Here is a 21,784-nt window from a genome sequence, read left to right on the forward strand (position 1 = left end):
TTTCATTTATAAAATTCTATAAAATGCAAACTAATCTGTACAGAAAGCAGATCAGTAGTTGCCTAGCAACTGAGAATAGGAGGGAGGTAGGCACAGGAGAGAAGAACTGAAAAGGCATACAAAGAAATTTCTGGTGATGATGGACATGTTCACTATGTTAATTGTGGTGATGGTTTCACAGGTGTATTCATATGTCAAAACTTATCAAATTGTATACTTTCATGTGTGTAGTACACTGTATGTCAATTATCCTCAATAAAAAGTGTAAAAAAATGTTTAACCTAACCACTAATCAAATTAAAACAAGAATGCCTGAGCCTCACTTCCCAGTTAAGTGAGAATCTGTAAGGATGAAGCCAGGCTCAGAAATTTTTTCAAGGTTTCAAAGCTGATTCTAAAGTGCATCCAAGATTGAGAACAACTGATCTATATACAGATACTCCGAAATTTGTAACACCAGCCCTAATGTCTCCCCTAAACTCTAGACTTATATAACCAGCGGCTTGCTTAACATCGTCACTTGGATGTCTAGTAACACCTCAAAATAATGTAGTTTGTTCAACAATATACTTTTGACCCCTCCCTTCTCTCACTCTTCCATTCTTTAACAGTCTTCCTATCCCAGGAAACAGCACTCCATTTTTCCAGTTGGTCAGACCACTCACTCAGAAGCAGTATTCACTCCCCTCTTTCTCTCACACGCACATCTAATTCACCAGCAAATCCTTTCTACTCTACCTTCAAAATATATCTAGAAATGGACGAGTTCTCACTACCTCCACTGATACTACCCTTCTAACATTCTCGTAACTAATGCCCCTGATGCCTCAATTGCTTTGCTACACACTATTCTCCCACAAAGCAGCTAGCTGATCCTTCCAAATCTTAATAAAACTATATCACTCCTCTGCTTAAAACCGTTTAATGGGTTCTTCCTCCCCACCCAATTCCCTTCCCCCACTTGTTATACTCTGGCAACCAGAGTATATGGCAACTGAAAATAAAATCCAAAAATTCTTGCTCTAGTCCACAACCCTTCATGATTTAGTCTCTCTCCCCACCTCATCTTCTATACTCTCCCCTCTGCAACTCTCCTCTCTGTTCTTCTGTCTTAGTTGGCTTGGGCCGCCATAACAAAGCACCACAGACTAGGTGGTTTAAACCACAGATATTTATTTTCCCACAGTTCTGCAAGCTAGAGAGTCCAAGATCAAGGACCAGCAAGGGTTCAATTTGGGGTGAACGCCCTCCTCCTGGCTTGTACAGAATCTCCTGTGTCCTCAACATGGTGGACACAGAGACAGAGAGAGACCTCTTACTTCTTATAAGGCCATCAATCTTATGGCATTACAACCTCACCCTTATGATCTCACTTTACCTTAATTACCTCCTAAAAGCCCTATCTCCAAATACGGTCACACTGGGGATTAGGGACTCAACACATACATTTGGGGGAACAAATTCAGTCCAGAGCATCCAGTCTCAGTGAGCTGCTACTCCTGCCTGGGGGTTTTCCCTGCTGTCCCCTCTGCCTACTCACTCACTCACTTCTTCCAGGTCTCTGCTCAAATGATAATTGTCAAGGAAGTCTTTCCTAACCTGATATTAAATAGCCCTCTCCTCTCCAACTCTACTCCCCATTCTGCCCACTACTCTGTCCGCCACACTACGCTTTATTTTCTTCAAAGCACTTATTTCTACTTACCACATTAGATATTATTAGTTTTTTACCAGTCTTCTCCTACCAGAAAAGAAGATAAGCACCCTACCACCTCCATCAGCATAAACAGGGACTTTTTCCTGTTTTTTATTCACTGCTGTTTGCCCTGCGCCAGTGGCATAAAAATACCCAATGTGTTTAGAATGGATAGGTGAATGTTAAACCCTCCTCCAGTTCTTTCCAGACCTGGCTGCACATCACCAGCACAGGGAGTGTTTTAAAAATTTCAATACTTGGGCCTCACCCAGATCAACTGAATAAAAATCTCCAGGAGTGAAATCTGGTATTTTTCAAAGTTCCTCAGTTGCTTCTCTTGTGCAGCCACTGCCCTGCAGAGTAACATCAAAGTGCTAACTACACTGTCAGATCTCTCCAAATCAGACTGGGGATCAGGAGCTGCCAAGTGAAGCAAATTACTGCATTTCACCCTGTGCTTTCCTATTGCAGCCTAGATCCCACCTTTTCCAAACAGCCTTCTTTATATGCTCTAGTCTGTATTCATCCCTTCCCTCTCAGAAACTCTACAGCACATGTGGGCTGAGTCAGACAGTCACAGTAAATACATATACATCGTGAAGTATAGCTTGCTCCCATTTTAAAACTACTTACATTCTTTTTTATCCCCCAGAAATGCTATGCACATACTGGACACTGGATAAACACATGCTAAATGAAGAAAGCTTGTTCATGCAATTACTTCCTTTTTCAATGTGTACTAAACCAGAAAAAGTGTGCATACTCGAATCTTTCCATTAAGAACAACCTAAATCAGTGATTCCTAACTCTGACTACACATTGGAATCATCTGAGGAGCTTTAAAAAAAGAGATCTAGCCTCCTCTGGACCCCACATTTAGGGACTCTGATTTATTTATCCTGGGATAGAGCCCAGGTACCCTTTTTTGGTTTGGTTTTTCAGTTACCAAGGTGATTCCATGTGCAGACACAGCTAAGAGTGAATGACTGAAATACATCAAATCTGGATGCTCTAACTTTCTAAATATAGAGGGTTGGAGTATTAAAAGATGATACTGAGCAAGAGTAACGTCAGCATCATGGTGGAGTGAGCTCTTCCCTTAAACTCTCCCCACTAAGATACAACGAAAAGGGCATTTATAAACCAACAGAGGACATTCACACAATAGAAAAGACATGTGAGAGATCCACACAGCCATACGTCTGAAGGTGGAGGTGCTGGAGCCCCAGGGAGGAAGTGGAAGGAGGTAAGGGGATCTCCTCTCTCTCCTGAAAAGCAGCAACCCAGGGCGCAGGACCACGCAGCTCTGAGAAAACAGCAGGCAGGAGGCAGCTCTCCACAGGAATGCCTTCTCTCTCCAAGTTCCCTCACAGCCCATGGGAAAGATCCACAAAGAGGAGGTTAAGCTATTGTGTGGGTGTCTTCATCAAGCCTGCATCCCAGGAGAACACATAGAGAGGGCAGAGCGAGAATGCCCCTGGGATTACACACGTGAAAGACAGCACCCCTCCTCCCACCAGGTGCTCCAGCTCAGCCTTCTGGCCAGAGTGCCTGAGCATACGTCAGAAAAGCAGCAGCTGCAAGGGAGCAAGCCAGAAATCGCAGACAGGCCCGAACAGCACAGATTCCAAAGTATAGGCATAGATTTCCAGGGATGGTGGCAGGCTCAAAATTCACAGCCTCTGACCCACCGCAGACCCTGCAGTGGCAGCAGGTGGAATCTGCGACCAGATACTATCACTATGTGAAGGCACAAATCCACACCATCAAACAGTATGAAGAAATATATTAATACTCCAGACCAGAAGGAAAATGACAAGCACCCAGAAATCAATCCTAAAGGCACAGAAATTTACAATCTAAATGACAGAGAACTCAAAATAGCTATCATAAAAAAAACTCAATGAATTACAAGAAAATTCAGAGAAACAGTTCAATGAAGTTGGAACAAAATTAATGAACAGAGGGAATTCTTCACAAAAGACCTTGAAACTACAAAGAAAAACCAATCAGAAATGTTGGAGATAAAAAACACAATGGATGAGATAACGAAAAATCTGGACTCCCTGAATAACAGAGCTGATATTATGGAGGACAGAAATATAGAAATTCCTCAGATGGAGGAGGAGAGAGAATCAAGACTAAAAAGAAATGAAGAAATTCTCCAAGAAATATCCAACTCAACTAGGAAATGGAACATAAAGATTATAGGTATTCCAGAGGGAGAAAAGAAGGAGAATGGAGTAGAGAGCTTGTTCAAAGAAATAATAGCTGAGAACTTCCCAAACCTGGGGAAGGAGCTAGAAATACAAGTAAAAGCAGCTAATAGAATTCCTAATTATGTCAATGTAAAAGACCTTTTCCAAAGTATATAGTAGTAAAACTGGCAAACGTTAATGACAAAGAAAAAATATTAAGGGCAGCATGGTAGAAGAAAATAACTTACAAAGGAACACCTATCAGGCTTTCAGGAGATTTCTCAGCAGAAACCTTACGAGACAGGAGAGAATGGAATGATATGTTCAAAATTCTCAAAGACAAAACTTTCAGCAAAGGATACTATATCCAGCAAAAATATCCTTCAGACATGATGGAGAAATAAAAACTTTCCCAGATAAACAAAAGCTAAGGGAGTTCATCAGCACAAGACGTCCTCTACAGAAAGGATCAAGAAAGCCCTCATAGCTGGAAAAAAAAAAAAAAAAGAAAGGGTTTACAAAGCCTTGAGCAAGGAGACAAATAGACAGACAAAATCAGAAAACTGCAGCTCTCTATCAGAACAGGTTAGCACACACTTAATTATAACATTAAAGATAAAGAGAAGGAAAACATCAAAAGTAACTTTAATCTTGTCATTTTAACCACAAACTCACAACACAAGATGAAAAAATTGTGACAACAATAACTTACAAGGGGAAGAAAAAAGGGATGGAATTGGCTTAGACTAAGGAAATCAAAGGCTAACAGAAAATGGACTATCTCATCTATTAGATTTTTTTATACAAACCTCATGGTAACCACTAAACAAATAACCAGAACAGAGACACAATTGATAAATAAAGAGAAAACTGAGAAAACCATCATAGAGAACTAGCAAACTGAATTGGGAGTCTGAAATCCACAGGAAATACAGAACAACTGGAAAATGAGTGATAAAATGGCAGCATTAAGCCCCCATCTATCAATAATCACTCTATATGTAAATGGATTGAATTCTCCAATCAAAAGACACAGAGTGGCAGGATGGATTAAAAAACAAGACCCAACAATATGCTTCCTGCGGGAAACACACCTCAGCTCTAAAGACAAACACAGGCTCAGAGTGAAGGAATGGAAGACAATACTCCAAGCTACTGGCAAACAGAAGAAAGCAGGTGTTGCCATACTTATATCAGACAAAGTTGACTCCAAGATAAAACAGGAATGAGAGACAAAGAGGGGCAGTATACAATGACAAAAGGGGCACTCCATCAAGAAGACATAACACTTATAAACACATATGCACCCAACACAGTGGCACCAAAATACATAAAGCAACTATTAACAAACCTAAAAGGATATATTAACAACAACACAATAAGAGTAGGGGACCTTAACACCCCACTTACATCAATGGATAGATGATCCAGACAGAAATTCAACAAGGAAGGAAACAGTGGAATTAAATGAAAAACTAGACCACATGGCCATAATAGATATATACAGAACACTCCATCCAAAAACAGCAGAATACACATTGTTCTCAAGTGCACATGCAACATTCTCAAGGATAGACCACATGTTGGGAAACAAGGCAAGCCTCAATAAATTTAAGAAGATTGGAATCATATCAAGCATCTTTTCCAATCATAATGCTATGAAACTGGAAATCAAATATAAGAAAAAAAGCTGGGAAAGTGACAAATATGAGGAGACTAAACAACATGCTACTGAACGACCAATGGATCATCAAAGAAATTAAAGGAGAAATCAAAAATTATCTGTAGACAAATGAAAATGAAAATACACCATACCAACTCATATGGGATGCAGCAAAAGCAGTCTTAAAAGGGAAATTCATAGCAATACCAGCCCATCTTAACAAACAAAAAAAATCTCAACTAAATAATCTTCAACTATACCTAACAGAATTAGAAAAAGAATAAACAAAACCCAAAGTCAGCAGAAGGAGGGAAATAATAAAAATTAGAGCAGAAATAAATGAAATTGAAACCACAAAAACAGTAGAAAGGATCAATGAAACTAAGACCTGGTTTTCTGAGAAGATAAACAAAACTGACAAGTCCTTAGCCAGATTCACTAAGGAAAAAGAAGGCTCAAATTAAAAAAATTAGAAATGAAAGAGGAGGAATTACAACATTTACCACAGAAATACAAAGGGTCATAAGAGAATACTATAAACCTATATGCCAACAAATTGGACAATCTAGAAGAAATGAATAAATTCTTAGACTCTTACAACCTCCCAAAACTGAATCAAGAAGAAACAGAGACTCTAAATAGACCAAGCACAAGTGAAGAGATTGCAACAGTAATCAGAAACCTCTCAAAAAATAAAAGTCCAGGACAAGATGGCTTCTCTGGAGAATTCTACCAAACATTCAAAGAAGATTTAATATCTATCCTTCTTAAACTATTCAAAAATCTGAAAAAGATGGGACACTTCCTAACACATTTTACAAGGCCAACATCACCCTGATCCCAAAGCCAGACAGGGACAACACAAAGAAGGAAAATTACAGGTCAATATCACTGATGAACATAGATGCAAAAATCCTCAACAAAATACTGGCAAACCAAATACTAGCAATACATTAAAAGGATCATACACCATGATCAAATGGGATTTATTCCAGGGATGCAGGGATGGTTCAACATAAGCAAATCAATCAATGTGATACACCACAATAACAAAATGAGGAATAAAAACCACATGATCATCTCAATAGATGCAGAGAAAGCATGTGACAAGATCCAACATCCATTTATGATAAAAACTCTCAATAAAGTGGGTATAGAAGGAAATTACCTCAACATAGTAAAGGCCACATATGACAAACCCACAGCCAACATCATATACTCAATGGGGAAAAACTGAAAGTCATCCCTCTGAGAATAGGAACAAGATAAGGGTGCTCACTCTCACCACTCTTATTCAACAGAGTACTGGAGGTTTTCGCCAGAGCAATTAGGCAAGAAAAAGAAATAAAAGGAATCCAAATAGGCAATGAAGAAGTGAAACTCTCACTGTGTGCAGATGACATGATTTTATACATAGAAAACCCTAAAGAAGCCATCAGAAAAGTATTAGAAATAATTAACAACTAAAGCAAAGTTGCAGGATACAAAATCAACTTACAAAAGTCAGTTGCATTTCTATACTCTAATAATGAACTAAAAGAAAGAGAACTCAAGAAAACAATCCCATTTACAATCACAACAAAAAGAATAAAATATCTAGGTATAAATTTAACCAAGGAGGTGAAAGACCTATACAATGAAAACTGTAACACATCATTGAAAGAAATCAATGATGACATAAAGAAATAGAAAGACATTCCATTCACATGCATTGGAAGAATAAATATAGTTAAAATGTCCATACTGGGGCCAGCCCTGTGGCTGAATGGTTAAGTTTGCGTGCTCCGCTTTGGCAGCCCACAGTTTCGCTGGTTTGGATCCTGGACGTGCACATGGCACCACTCATGAAGCCATGCTGAGGCAGTATCCCACATGCCACAACTAGAAGGACCCACAACTAAAAATATACAACTATGTACCCAGGGGCTTTGGAAAGAAAAAGGAAAAATAAAATCTGAAAAAAAAAAATGTCCATACTACCTAAAGCAATCTACAGAGCCAAGGCAATCCCAATCAGAATCCCAATGACATTCTTCACAGAAACAGAACAAAGAATCCTAAAATTCACATGGGGCACCAAAAGACCCTGAATAGCTAAAGCAATCCTGAGAAAAAAAAGAACAAAGCTGGAGGTATCACAATCCCTGACTTCAAAATATACTACACAAAGCTATAGTAATCAAAACAGCATGGTACTGGTACAAAAACAGGTACACAGATCAATGGAACAGAATTGAAAGCCCAGAAACAAAACCAGACATCTATGGACAGCTTATCTTTGACAAAGGAGCTAGGGCATACAATGGAGAAAAGAAAGTCTTTTCAACAAATGGTGCTGGGAAAATGGAAAGCCACATGTAAAAGAATGAAAGCAGGCAATTACCTTTCACCACACACAAAAATTATCTCAAAACGGATCAGAGACTTGAAGATAAGAACTGAAACCATAAAACTCCTAGAAGAAAATCTAGACAGTACACTCTTCGATATCAGTCTTGGAAGGATCCTTTCGTATATCATGTCTTCTTGGGCAAGGGAAACAAAAGAAAAACTAAACAAGGGGGACTTAATCAGACTAAGAGCTTCTGCAAGGCAAAGGAAACCAGGAACAAAATGAAAAGACAACCCACCAACTGGGAGAAAATATGTGGAAATCATATATCCAACAGGGGTTTAATCTCCAAAATACATAAAGAACCCACACAACTCAACAACAAAGAAACAAAACAACCTTATCAAAAAATGGGCAGAGGGTATGAACAGGTATTTTTCCAAAGAAGATATACAGATGGCCAACAGGCACATGAAACGACGTTCAGTATCATTAGTCTATGCTTCATTCATTTACTTATTCATGAAAATACTTATTATGGCAGGCAGTGTTCTAAGATGGTCCCCAATAAACCCTGCCTCCTGGTATCCATGCCCTTGTCTAATCCCCTCCTTGTGAGTGGGCCAGACCTAGTAAAGAGCTTCTAACAAATAGAATACAGCAAAGTTGATTGGACACAGCTTCCAAAATTAGGTTACTAAAAGACTCTAGCTTCCGTCTTGCTCACCCTCTCTTGCCTTGCTGTAAGTTCCCCTATAGTCTGGCCTATGTGACAAACAGCTGGGGGAAGCCTCTGGTCAACAGGTCAGCAAGGACCCAACGTCCTCTGTCCAACAGCCAGCGAGGAACTAAGGCCTGCCAAGAGCCACCTGAGTAAGCCTGGAAGTAATTCCTCCCTGACTGATGCCTAGAGGTGACTACAGCCCACGAGAGACCCTGAATAAGAAGATCTGGCTAGGTTGTACCCAGATTCCTGATCCACAGAAACTGTGAGGTAATAAATGTTTGTTTTTTTAAGCAGCTAAGTTTTGGGGTGATCTGTTACACAAACTAATAGAATGAGATACCGTTCTTCATTGCAGAAAATCTGTTACCCATACTGGAGGATGGTTTCTTTGATACACTTAGCTCTGGTCCACCAAATCTTTATATATTACATAGAAGTTACAGGACTCACAAAGCTCACCATGAACTACAATCAATCACCCATCAGATTATAGCACCTCCAGAGTGGAAGAAGCTGTCCTTTGCTTGAGGTTACTGAGTAACACTTGATTTGTTCTTCATTTAATGGACAAATTCTCATACAGCTGTTCTGGTTGGTGTCTCTTTTCACTCCTCTGCAACGTTCACCTTTATGCTGCGCTGTCAGTTACTCCTGTTACACAGTTCACTCTGTGTGGTTTCTCCTCATTCCTTGCCCTATTGCTTGTCCTCTGCTTCTTGGCCTGGTGTGGGTGACACTGGTTTTCAGAGCCATCAGCAAGCAGTAATATTGTCCTTTTATTTTATCTCTCCTTTAACTTTTACTAGCCAGACCTGTTACTTCTTGAGTAATAATAAGATCTGTGGATGTTTCAATAACTGCTCCCAGAACAGCTTAGTGCAATGTTCTTAAATCATGGTCTGCACACCACTAGTGGGCCCTGTCCGTCTCTCAAGTGCTCCACAAGCAGCCTGGTATAACCATAAATTTCAAAAGATCAATTATGATTTTTCACAGAAACCCCATTGTTATTATATAATGTATAATTCAAACTCATAAAAATTGTTTTAATTCATAAAAGTAGAGCACAAAATAATTTCAAATATGCCAGACTATGATGTAAAATAAATACTGAACAGGGTTTTGACAGAATACAGAATGTCAATCAGTATGAACTGGGGTAAGTAAATCTGTAAGTGTTGATGTGTATGTACAAGTACCTGGAAAAGAAAAATGTGAATGGGAAGTGTACTGATAAATATCTGAAAACCACTTTTTAACAAACCAGATCCTTTGCCTCTAGTGACCACAGTATAATCCTTCATCAAATAGCAGCATGAAGCATCAAAACTTTTGAGTAATTTTCTAGATACAGTACCTCTATGGCAGACCAAGTAAGTTTTTATAGAACAGGGGAAAATATGCTCTTCAGTGTAAAATTGATGAATTCTGTCACCAAAAACAGAGAAGTCTAAAAACAACAAAGGCATTCAGTTATGTTCATAACAGCAAAAATGTATAAAGAGAACCTTTTTAAAACAACTCACAAATTTGATGACATGTTTAAATAGAAAGCCGAGGTCTTTTAATATATGATATAATGTGGTTGTACACTGTTTATTAATAGGATACAATGTACAAGAGTTAATACTGTTAGACGTGCATGCTAACAGGTATTTTGCCTTTACAGTTGGAACAAACCACAAATGTGAAAAAATATCAATCAGTTCTTGTTACATAATTATAGACAGCCAATTTGAGAGAGAAGTGATCAACGACTTTTTATCAATGACATCTCAAGCTACAGAAAAGTTATTTCCAGTAGAGTGAAATTATATCAAAAACCGTGAACTACAACGTCAGTTGCAAAAGGTGGGCTGGGATCAGTATTGACAGAACACCAACTATTTGTGTAGCTATGAAGCTATGAAAGAGACTGCAACTGACTGCCTAAGCTAAACATTGTTTTAGTCCTCAATGCATAATTGGCAATCAAAAATACACCTCCCAATTTTGATTCAATGTGATTAGAATGGTCATGTCTTTTCTAAACAAAGAAAACATGATTGAATATATTGAATTTTCTACCTTAATATAAAGTCTTACAGGAGAAAGTGTTTGCATTTCAAGACACTGATAACATCTGAAACGATCCTTTCTATGACTTCTAGAGGCTTTCTCAAGTGTTATGCATATCTGAGAAATGTTTGGAATCTTGAATAGGATGAATATGTTGATTTAGGGTACACTACAGTAAATTTAATTTTTTTTAAAAAAAGCCAAATATGGAGGCCGGCCCCATGGCTGAGTGGTTAAGTTCGCACGCTCTGCTTCAGCAGCCCACAGTTTTGCTGGTTCGGGTCCTGGGCGCAGACATGGCACTGCTCATCAAGCCATGCTGAGGCGGCATCCCACATGGCACAACCAGAGGCACTCACAACTAGAATACACAACTACGTACTGGGGGGGCTTTGGGAAGAAGAAGAAGAAGAAAAAAAAAAACGATTGGCAACAGATGTTAGCTCAGTTCCAATCTTTTAAAAAAAAAAGTCAAATATGGTATATAGGGTTGATCACCAAGAGCTTGACTTTCCCACTAAGAGTAACCAGGAAGCCAACTGGTATTACATTTGCCACTGCCTCACTTTGAAATACTCAAACTTTCAGCATTTTAGTGGGACAAGGTTCATTAGGAGAGTACAAGAAACAGCTTTCAGTAAGAAATTATCTATAATTTCTGGGTCCTGTTCAATCTGAATGTCCAGAATTATCTGAGCAAGACACTGCTTGCAACCATTTCAGCAATCTATAATTTCAAGTTAGCAGAAATTAAGAGCAGGAAAGAAACATACAATATGGGGAACCTGATCTATAGATCAAGATCATGAGCCCTACAGAAAACCTGGTCAACATCTCTCTCACAGCTATGATTTATTATAAATAAGAACTACTATTTTTTTAAAATACCATTTTGCTTTTATTACTTTAGATGTGATAATTTTTTTAATTTACAAAAAAATTAGTAGTATGTTTATATCCTCTGTGTTCCCAGGACACTGAAAGATTGAGATTCAATGGCGTAATGTTTAAGAGCTTGGCTCTGATTTAAGATTGCCTGGAGTCTAATCCCACTCTAATACTTAAAATCTCATTTCTGACTTATAAAATAGTAATTGTGAGGACTAAATATTGTGAGCATGAAAATACCTTAACACATTGTCTTATACGTAAGTATTAATAAATATTAATCATAAACTATTTTTTTTCAAAGATTGGCACCTGAGCTAAAAACTGTTGCCAATTGGTTTTTTTTCTTCTTCTCCTTCTTCTTCTTCCCAAAGCACCCCAGTACCTAGTGGTATATCATAGTTGCAGGTCCTTGTGGTTGTGCTATGTGGGACGCTGCCTCAGCATGGCCTGACAAGTGATGCCATGTCCACGCCTGGGATCCGAACCAGTGAAACCTCGGGCCACCGAAGCAGAGCGTGTGAACTTAACCATTCGGCCACAGGGCCAGCCCCCATTTATTCTTATTCTTTGAGGTTATTCAGGACAAACGAATGTAAGAAAAATCTGAAAGGTACTATGTGAGAGCACTACTAAAATTTGATTTAGGAATGCCTCTTTATAAGACTTTAGTAAGCCATACTTTATCATTTTCAAGCAAAATGGCAATACTACATTATAAAGTCCCAATTTGGAAAAAACTAAAAACTATTTGGCTTCTCCATTTCTGTGCTTCCCAATTCCAGAGTAGAGCTAGACAATTCCTGATAGCCTCCAACACAGTCCCTGATAAGCCTCTCATCTCTTGGCATTCACACCCTTGTACAGTCACCTCCCACACTGAACAGTACAGATTTGTGTAACCAGAAGGATACTACAGAAATGACTAAGTGGGACTTTCAAGGTTAGGTCATAAAAGACACTGTGACTTCCTTCTTACTCTTGGATCATTCACTCCAGGGGAAGCCAGCTGCTAAGCCATCAGGACACCGAAGCAGGCCTAAGGGGGAAGTACATATGGCAAAAAACTGAGGCCTCCTAGCCAACAACAGCCAGTGTGACTGCACCATCTTGGAAGCAGATGCTGCTGCTGAGTCAAACCTTCAGATGACTGCAGCCTCAGTTGGTATCTTAATTGCAATCTCATGACAGACCCAGAGCCAGAACTACCAAGCTAAGCTGCTCTCAAATGGACTCACAGAAACTGTGAGAATATAAATGTTTTGGGCTAATTTGTTACACAGAAATATATAATAAATCTGCTGGCCAAAAATCCATGTGAAAAGACAGTGGTATCTGGTGTGGGAAAGGAGAACAGAGGAGAGAAAGAGGGAGAGGAATGGGAATAGAGCTAATCAAAGCGAAGAGATTAAATCAATGCAAAGTGTTCAAAAATATTTTAGGCTGTCATTATTTCTAGGTCTCTAAGATCATTTTAATTTTCTTCTTTGCCTTTAACCATATTTTCCACACTTTTAACAATATATTCTACTTTGAAAAATAAAAACAGAAATAGATTTTTTAAATTTAAAAACTTTCTAAGTATTGGGGCCAGCCTAGGGTAGTGCAGTGGTTAAGTTCGCACACTCCACTTTGGTGGCCCAGGGTTTGTGGGTTCAGATCCCAGGTGTGTGGACCTACACACTGCTCATCAGGCCATCCTGTGGCGGCATCCCACATACAAAACAGAGGAAGACTAGCACAGATGTTAGCTCAGAGCCAATCTTCCTCAAGCAAAATGAGGAAGATCGGCAACAGATGTTAGCTCAGAGCCAATCTTCCTCACCAAAACAAAACCTTTCTAAGTATTCACATATATTTCACATGTATAATTCACATGCAATAATCTACTTTAAAATAACTTAAGGTCAACTGTGGAGATCACTATTCACTTCAAAGCTTCAGCTATATGCAAGGCACTGTACTAAATGTAAGAGGGGACTAAAAGATGAAGACAACATGGTTCCGAACATGGAGCATCAATTTAGGAGAAACAGACATGAAGAATCTAATAATGGCCTAGAACATAGTATAGTCTCAACAAATATTTGTTGAATAAATATGAGAGGTAGGAAATACCAGAAGAGCACACCTACAACTGGGAAAGTCAGAGTGGAAAATAAATGAGCCCGAAGAGCTAGTCCTTAAAGAAGCCTTAAGTTATACATACAATTTCAACAGATGGGGTTGCAATGAAGTGCAATTAAAGCAAAGGGAGCACTATGAGCAGTCACAATGTCAAAAAGATGCATGCATTTCCAAAGCATTTTCAGAAAACCCATAATGAGTAATCCAGTATAGCTGGAATATTGAGATTATAATAAGAGACAGAGGCAGAAAGTGAAGTTGGAACGAGGCTACGGAGAGTCCTGATTGATATATTAAATAGTCTGGAGTCTAGATTTCATTCTGAAGAAATATGGAGCTATCTATCATAAGTCCAACCCATATGGGGATTTTTTAGTGCTGTTCTCTGTACTTTTGCATGTTTGATACATTATATAATAAAGTTTTGAATCTTCACTGCTGACAATGCAAGGGCATCAGGGACAGACTGGAAGCAAGGAAAACCATTAAGAAGTTATCAGAATAGTTGAAAGAGAGGAGATAAGGGTCTAAAGTAGGGCTTTAGGCGTTAGATGGGCTATGAGAGAAAGTGTACGTAAAGAAAACTACTTCGAAGTCTAACTGGATTTGGGGGTGGTAAGACAGACGGGAGCAGTAAACACTGACTTCAAGGTTTAAGGCTGGGAGCCTAAGAGCATGATGATGCCAAAATAGCAAAAATGTACTTAAAGTTTGCTATTTGGCCTTGGGTATGTGTATATGTGAGTGTGTATACGTGTGTATGCATGTACACACATATATACATACTATACATATTTATATACATACTATAAATACTACATATATACATACTATATATAATCTGATGTTTAAATATGATAATATATATTACAAAAATTATAATGTATAACATTTACAGCAGATATAAAATCCTTAGAAATTTTCATTCCTGATTGTTTCTTAGGTTAATATTAACATTAGATGAAATTTCATAAGTAGCAATTGATGGTATATGCTACAGATAGAGAAGATAAACTCACAGTAAGAAAATCACCCTAGCATATTTTGTTGATAATTCATATAAAAATAACCAATTCAAGACAAACAGGTTCAATAAAGTATAGATCACGATAGCTATTTCTAGATATTTATTTCTAGATAATAAAAGCTGCTACAATTAATTTTGAAAGTGTTAAACAAAATCTTGATTAAAATTGCCTGTTTTAATATATTCTACAAGGCTATTCAATTTACTTTTATCATTTTTTTAGATTTTTATTTTTCTACTTAATTCAAGATGCCTATAATCACAGAGATCCCATTCTAATTTACAGAATGTTTGTTTAAAGACCGTTATCCTATAATGAGAAAGATTTAAAAAACTGAGCCTAATAATACCAATCACTGCTAGCCTATTTCCTTTTGATTACACTACATATTAATTTTTCAGTTAGTCATAGGAAATCAACAAATAGTTACTAACATCTATCGGCTAAAAGAAGATTTAATTCAGCCTTCCTAAAGTTCTCCAAAATTTGGATCAATGGCTGCATATGAACTTTATGGCAGAATACCATGTTTCTTAGAATAAAAACAATATTGTGAATGAAAATAAACATGTTTGCTAGACAGATTTAGTTCTGATCAGTTAAATTATACTACAAGACTGTAAGTGACCAACTTGGGTTGTAAAGAAGTGAATTTAATTAATTTAGAATGAATGGGTCATGAAAATATATTCCAAGATAACTGAAAAGGGGAAGTTAAAGTTTAACAATAACATGAAATATAAAGAAACAAGCGACAAAAAAGAGGCTTACCTACCAGACAGAGGAAGACAAACACCGTAAGATTTCACTCATATGTGGAAGATAAACTAACACACAGACAAAGAGAACAGTTTAGTGGTTACCAGAGGAGAAGGGGGTTAGGGTGTGGGCACAGGGGGTGAAGGGGCACATTTATATGCTGACTGACAAATAATAACATACAACCAAAATTTCACAATGTTATATAAACTGTTATGACCTCAATAAAAATTTTTTTAAAAGCTTACCTAAAGTAAAAGAGGGGATGAAAAGGACAGGGAAAGAATTTTGGTTGGACAGAAGAGTCCTAAACTAGGAAAGACAAATGTCCCTCTACTCTCAGCATTTCTTAGCCAAACACCAAGTGAACCCCCAGCTTCTCTTCCCAAAGACAGTAAGCAACCACTGCAGGATCCTCTATCCCTAATGATACTAAGAGATTTTAGTTAGATTTACTTTCCAGATCAGCTAAGGAAATAGTTCTGATCTTCCCTCCCATCCCATAGTTCTCCATCTGCTAGCCAAAATTTAGTTTAGCACACAGAGCTAAAACACACATGTAGAGGTGGTGAACTGACAAATTTACAAAACATACAAGGAATGAGTTAACCAACCAACAGGCATAAATGACTACTTCAGATCTTTGTTTTTTGATAGAAGGGAAGTATAAAGACAAACACAAGTATGTTAGGCTCCCGAAATGAGATAAATAAAGAAGAAACTTGAGAAAACAAACTTTATAATCCTATACATGATTACACCAGTTAACACATTATATACTAATAAATGGAAGCTATGTGCAGAAATTTTTGTTAGACAAGGCCACAAATAAGTTTACTAAAAAACACTGCCACTGAGTTAATATAGACCAACAATGACTATAAATCAACTCAGTTTTTTGAAATAGCATTGACTTGCTATAAAAGAGCTTTCTTAGAGAATTTACTAAGGTATCACAGTTATCAACTATATTTAGCAACTCACCATTAAGTAGTTCAGTGCAAATGAAAGACGCCATCACATTAACATTCAGTTAAATGGAGTCAAACTGAACACATAAAACTTGTGCATTTTATTGTACGTTAATTATACTTCAATTAAAAAATTAAATGTAGCAAGACTTTAGTTGTAAGTAACTGAGGATGAAGCATTTAGATAAAATTAATTTTCCAGCTGACTAAATTATACATTTTAAAAAACCAAATCTTTTCATTTTGTTCCTAAAATAATTGTTACATGCTTCACTGCCTTAGTAAATAGTATAACATATAAAAGCTATTAATTTTTTAAGGGTGTCTTATGTGTGCCAAAGATCATATCAAGCTCTTTATACTCACTAACTCGTTTAATGTCAAATTCCTTTCTACATGATGAGGAAACCAAGGCTCAAAATGTTTAAGAAACCTACCATAATCACATTCCAAGTCATATTCACTCCAGGTCTGCCTGATTCTAAAGTCCATGCTTTATTTTTTTCCCAGCTTTATTAAGGTACAATTAGCAAAAACTGTATATAATTAAGGTGTACAACGTGATGTTTTGGTACATGCACATATTGTGAAATGGTTCCCACAATCAAGCTAATTAACATATCCATCACTTCACATCGCCCTTTATTATGGTGAGAACACTAAAGATCTTCTCTTTTAGCAAATTTCAAGTACATAATACAATATTATTAACTACAGTCACCATGCTGTACCTTAGATCCCCAGAACTTATTCATCCTGCCTCTGTGCAACTTTGTACCCTTTGACCAATATTTCCCCATTTCTCCCACTCCCCAGCCCCCGGCAATCACCATTCTACTCTACTTCTATGAGTTCAACTTTTTAAGATTCCACATCTAAGTGAGATCATGCAGTGTATCTTTCTAAAGCCCATACTTTCTATATGTCACAATGCTGGGTTGTCTTGTTGACTCAGAACCACCTATTAGAACTTCAACAACATGTTGTGTCATCCCAATTGTTGACACTTTTGTCTCCTGTCTTGCTGTCAGTTACGATTTTTTGATATATCTGCTTTTGGCAACCTTAGTCATCCCATTCACAACTCCAAATTCCAATCTACCTCTAATTTAATATCTACCATAACCAAAGAAGAATCAACAGTTGCCAAGAATAAGATCCAATCAAATTGGTGATCATATTTTATAAAATAGTTCTTTTTTTTGAGGAAGATTAGCCCTGAGCTAACATTCACCACCAATCCTCTTCTTTTTGCTGAGGAAGATTGGTCCTGAGCTAACATCCATACTCATCTTCCTCTATTTTATACGTGGGACACCTGCCACAGCATGGCTTGATGAGGAGTGCTACATCTGCACCCGGAACCTGAACCGGCAAACCCGGGGCTGCCAAAGCGGAACATGCAAACTTAACTGCTACATCACTGGGCTGGCCTCAAAATAATTCTTTTAGATCACTGTTAAAGACTGTGACATAGAAAACTGCATAAAAGAGAATAGAGTTGTAATCTTAAAGCAGCATACATCACTCCCAGGACGTAGTGGAGGAGGAGTGGATGAGGAAGAGGCACCTACAGAGCTCCTCAACCCCTCTCCATGCAAAGCAGCTCTGCTTTCTGCTTTAGTAATTGGAGTTCCAAATTAAATTCTGAGAGTTTTTTTTAACATGAAAACTATTAAAATAAACTAACCAAAAACACTGTAAGACTGTATTGGGTGGAAGTTACTGGAAAATGGCTGATAACTCAACAACGCAGACAGCTCTCAAACACAAACTAAACGCCCAGAACAAAGCACTGGATGTTATCCAAAGGGTTTGGGGATTACTTTTATATCACGCTTCTCTAATTTCTATAACTTTTAGACATCTAGAACAAAGTTAAATAATAGTGATAAGAGAATTTCCTTGCCTTGTTTCTAAGAAATTTCACTTAATTTCAAATATATCTCCATGAAGCACTTTCCTGACCATGGTTTTAAGTTGCGTATTTTAATTACGTTAAGGTTTTACTAAAGACTGTTTTCAGGAATGAATGTCTGATTTTATCAACTGCATTTCAAGATCTATTGAGGTGATCATATAGCTTTTCATCCTTTATCTACTATGTTGAATTATATTAAGAGCATTCCAATACATATTTGCTGTCCTGGAATAAATTCTACTTAGTCATGGTATATTATATTTTGAATGTACTATTGGATTCCTGCATCAATATTCGTAGATAAAACTGATGTGTAATTTTATTACACTATTTCTATCAGATGTTGTTACCAGTATTATGCCTGCTCTATTACTCTGCCTTTCTGGCACTAACATTTATTGAGTGCTTTCTATGTGTCAGGCATTGTTCTAAGAATTATATTTGTATTAACCTGTTTAATCTTCACAGAAAATTTAGGTTCTGGTAGGTTCTCTTACTGTTTTATAAAAATAATAAGAAGCCTCATTCTTTCTATTTCCTCTAGGTCAGTTTAAATATCAGTGAAATTATCTGTCCCACAAAGATTTGAAAGAAGCCACTTGTAAAGCCATCTGGGCCTTGTAGTTTTAGGTTTGCAGTCTCTTGTTGGATCAATTTTGATGGTCTATATTTTCCCAGAAAATAATGTATTTTTCCGGTATTTTCTAATTTATTCATTGTGCCAACCATTCTTTTATAATTATGTTAACAATATTATTTGTATCTATGGTTACTTTCTTTTTCTTAATCCAAATTTTTATTTTTGTACTTTCTCCTTGTTACCAAAAAAGGTTCTCAGCTAGTCTTATTTATTTTTGTTTTAATCAGGAACCAGCTTTTAGTTTTATTTATCTTAGCTACCTTTTTTGTTTTATAATTTATCACTTGCTATCTTTATCTTTATTAATTACTTTTTCCAGCTTTCCTTAGGTTTACTTTTTGCTTATATTAAATTATTTAGTTAAATGTTAACTTATTTATTTTTATTTTTTTAGTAATAATATTTTCAGAAATAATTTTACCTGTGCTCCCATGTTATGTATGTATTTCATTTTTATTGTAATTATTTTCTAGACAGACAACTGCCAGCAGTTTGCAGTTTCTTCAGACCTTTGAACCACGACTTTTTTTAGGAGAATATTTTACATTCTTAAATTCAAGTGAGGGATGTTTTTGTTTTGAGGTTTGGGAAGCTTTTGCGGTTTGGTTTCTGGTTCTTGCTTTTGTTATTAACTTAAAATTTCATCGTAATTATGTGGTTGATAATATTTTTACTTATTTTTAAGTTTTCTTTCCAGTACTTATTTTAGAAAATGTTCCATGAGGAATTGAAAAGGTGTTCCTTCTTTTTACAATAACAGAGTATATTTATTATATCAGCCTTATTGATTATATGATTCAGATTCTCCATATCTTATTTTTTCTCTTTGATGTAGCAAGGACTGAAAGATGTTTTAAAGTCTCCCATTACTGCTATCTTTCTTTTTCTTCCTCCTTGAATTTATAGTTTTCACTTTAAATACTTCAATGCTTCATCTTGAAAAAATGAAGATGTGCTCTCTTTATATTAGTAACTACATCCTTGATCATTACAAAGTGCCTCTCTTTTTTCTCACCCAATGTTTATTGCATTTAATTCAACTCTGTCTAGTAGTAAAACCAATCCACTGAACAATCTTTTGTCTGTATTTGCCTGGTAGGTTGTTTTGACTATCCATTTACTTCCAGCTCCATTAATAATTTTGTTCTAGATGTGTTTCTAACATCAGGTGTATAGTTGGGTTTTGTATTTCATCTAATTCGCGTTTTACTAAAAAGCTGAGCTTGTGTCATGGGCATTTATTGTTTTAACGAGCACATCTGGTCTTGTTTTAACATTTTCTGGGGTTTGGGTTTTTTTCCCTTTGATGCTCATTCTTTTGTTTTCCATCTTTTGCTGTACGGTTATTTCACATATGAAACAAATGTCTACTGAGCCTACTACGTGCCAAGCACCATGCTTGGTGTTAGGAATACAATGGTAAACAAAAAAGTTAGCTACATATATATAATTACAAACTGCGGTTTTGTTTTTCCCCCCCTCATCCCAACATCATAAGCAATTCTCATAGGAGTCGCTGTAGATAAGGCTTTCAAGGAAGATTTACCACAAGATCTGACATGCTCAGATTTAAATAATACAAAGGAGTTCCCCGAATGAAACAGGAGAAAGATGATCTCAGACAGAAAGTAACCACTGAGTGTACAAGGGCGGCAAAGAACTTGGTGCATTATAGGAACTGAAAGCAATTCAGTAAGGCTGGAGAAATTGATTGAGGGTAAGGACTGCAAGGGATCAAGAAGTAGGCAGGTCAGATCAGGTCTACAAATGTGCCAAGTTAAAGAACTGGGTTTTATTCTGGGTACAATATATATTCTGAAATACTTTTCAGAAGAGAAGCGACTTGAACTATATTTCCATTTAAAAACTAAGTGGAGAATGAACTGAAGCGTGACACATATGGCATTGAAGAGAGCAAGTGGTAGGTACACTATTAGAGGAGCCTGGACAAGACACAATGGTGGCTTGGCGCACACTTGACTAATGGTGGAAATGGATGGAAGTGAACGAATCCAAAGATTTTAATCAAGAGTACTATCACTCTTCCACCTCTCCTTCCCCCAATTTTGGATTTATATAGTCTACTTTTAGTTCTAGTCTAGGTTACTTTTACATGTAGTATAATTTAGTTGTTTTTACAATAAAGACATCCCTGTCCCTTTACATAAACTCATTCATTCAATAAATATTTATTAAACGTATATTACTGTCAGGTAACATTCTAGGCATGGGAGTATAGTAAAAAGGAAAAAAGCTTCTAGCCTCATAAAGCTTACAAGTTGTAAGTTAAAATAAAACTAAGCCTTCCTTAAGAATCTGATTATGTACTACCATAATATTCTAAATCAGTAACATTAAAACATTTTTTGGTGTAATATAGTCATTCATTCACTCAACAGACATTTACTAAACACCATCTTTGTACCAGGTCTTATTCTGCAGGTATACAGAAGTATTCCCTCATGAAGCATACATGCATTCTAGTAAAGATACAGTAAAGATAGGCATATATATATATATATATATCATCTGAATGAAATATTATTAGGGAGTAGGAGGAGAAAAATAAAGCAGGGTATGAGAAGAGAGAGTTACACACAAGTGCTATTTTTCTACAGGGAAATCAGACAAGCACCTCTGATGAGGTCACACTTAAGCAGAGTCCTGAATGAAGTGAAGGAGTAAGCCATGCAGGTATACATGGAACATTCCAGGAAGGGCAAAACTAACTGCAAAGTCCCTAAAATGTGAAGTTGGCATGTTCAAGGAACACTAA

The 21,784-nt window shown here is 36.9% G+C and overlaps 1 protein-coding gene across 9 annotated transcripts in view; it reads right to left on the reverse strand.

Annotated features, from left to right (window-relative positions):
• YAF2 (YY1 associated factor 2) overlaps positions 1-21,784 on the reverse strand; it is a 73,170-nt gene that overhangs the window by 13,062 nt on the left and 38,324 nt on the right. The window lies entirely within an intron of this gene.

Source organism: Equus asinus, chromosome 22, assembly GCF_041296235.1.
Source record: "Equus asinus isolate D_3611 breed Donkey chromosome 22, EquAss-T2T_v2, whole genome shotgun sequence".
Lineage (NCBI taxonomy): Eukaryota > Metazoa > Chordata > Mammalia > Perissodactyla > Equidae > Equus > Equus asinus.